General features: G+C 61.8%; 1 protein-coding gene across 1 annotated transcript in view; it reads right to left on the bottom strand.

Moving 5' to 3' along the window:
* LOC104074636 (dynamin-2) overlaps positions 1 to 671 on the bottom strand; it is a gene marked incomplete at both ends in the record, with an annotated part of 15,318 nt that overhangs the window by 4,226 nt on the left and 10,421 nt on the right. The gene's annotated exons all lie outside the window — the stretch shown is intronic.

Raw genomic sequence — 671 nt, 5'->3', positions numbered from 1 at the left:
GCTTTTTCACGGGACTGTGTGGCTGGTGGGAGGTGACTGACTCCGGGGAACTTCACCTGCAGCTGACACCAACCTTTATCCACCAGCCCAGCGCCCATCCCCAGCTCCAGGAGCCAAATTCTTTTCCTGGCTTCCTTCCCCGGGTGCTGAGGCCACCCCCAAGGGACCAAGGCAATACCTGAGCCGCGGTCCACGAGGCTGTAAAGCCCAAATCGGGGGTTTGAAGGTTGCTTCCCTCTCAGACACTTCCATTTTCTCGGACCGCTGGTGCGACGCTCGGCTCCAAGCCCGGAGCAGCGGGGTCAGGACCCCCCCATCCCACCCCACCGCCCCCAGAGGGGATCCCTCGACCGCAGGCAGGGAAACGCTTTTCCATTCGGAGGAAACGCTGCCCTCCGCCTCCCCAGAAGTGAGTACGCTTGAGGAAAACCTCTGTTGGCTGAATAACGAGGCTCGACGCAGCTGACCGTCACCCAAAGTTTGCCTCCAGGCGCCTTGGAAAAAGAGGGCTTCTTGCCGGATTTCTGCGCCAGCCGTGCAGCGTGCCGACGCCGCGGCCGGCATCGGTAAATCCGTTGGCAGCTGGCGCAAGGTCGGGATGCAACCTCAAGCCCAAAAAAGGCAGCATGGGGGAGATAACGCACCTCCAGCCCCACGGGCAGATGCTGTGA

The sequence above is a fragment of the Fulmarus glacialis genome, unplaced genomic scaffold (assembly GCF_000690835.1).
Source record: "Fulmarus glacialis isolate BGI_N327 unplaced genomic scaffold, ASM69083v1 scaffold18530, whole genome shotgun sequence".
Classification (NCBI taxonomy): Eukaryota; Metazoa; Chordata; class Aves; order Procellariiformes; family Procellariidae; genus Fulmarus; species Fulmarus glacialis.
This window is presented reverse-complemented; position numbering and strand designations above follow the sequence as displayed.